Source organism: Octopus sinensis, linkage group LG14 (assembly GCF_006345805.1).
Source record: "Octopus sinensis linkage group LG14, ASM634580v1, whole genome shotgun sequence".
In the NCBI taxonomy this organism is placed as follows: Eukaryota; Metazoa; Mollusca; class Cephalopoda; order Octopoda; family Octopodidae; genus Octopus; species Octopus sinensis.
The window spans coordinates 14,474,403-14,475,408 of NC_043010.1; positions in this window are offsets into that span (position 1 = coordinate 14,474,403).

Sequence of the window (1,006 nt, forward strand, 5' to 3'; positions counted from 1 at the left end):
TACATATAAAGAAGCACACATAACTCCAATACATAAAGGGGACAGAAAATCAAAACCAAAGAACTACCGACCAATCTCACTGACATCACACATTATCAAGGTCTTCGAAAGAATAGTTTGTGGAAAACTGGTTGAGTTCCTGGAATCCAACAATCTGATGAATTGCAACCAGCATGGATTCAGGTTAGGTAGATCATGTCTTTCCCAACTACTGGCGCACCATGACCAAATCCTAGAAAATCTAGAGAATGGATACAACACAGATGTTATTTACCTTGACTTTGCCAAGGCATTTGACAAGGTAGATCATGGCATCCTGGGTCACAAACTTCGAAAGCTAGGAGTAGGAGGAAAAGTTGGTACATGGATACATGAGTTCCTTACAAATAAAACTCAAACAGTCACTGTGAATGGAACCCATTCAACACCATCACCTGTGACCAGCAGTGTTCCTCAGGGTACAGTACTCGGCCCAATCCTGTTTCTCATCCTCATCTCTGACATAGATGAGATACAACCAGCAACGTCTCATCCTTTGCTGATGACACCAGGGTCATGAGACAAATCAAAGACGGTGGATACAGAGGCCTTACAAAAGGACCTGACCACCATATATAAATGGCAGGAAACAACAACATGCTGTTCAATGATAAGAAGTTTGAACTAATTCGCTACGGAACAGATCAAGATCTGAAAAATACAACAACTACAGAAACCATCAGGACAACAAATAATGGAAAAACAGTATGTGAAAGATTTAGGCATCCACATGGGAACCAACCTAAAATTCAGAGAACACCTTGACTCAGTCTGTCTTACTGCAAGAAAGTACAGCGGGTAGATCTTGCGCACCTTCAAATCAAGAGATACCTCAACAATGAAAACCCTCTGGAACAGTATGATACTTCCGAGGATTGACTACTGTTCTCAGTTGTGGTCACCAACAACAAAGGGCCAACTATCTAAGATGGAATCGCTCCAAAGAAATTTTACCTCATACTTCTCA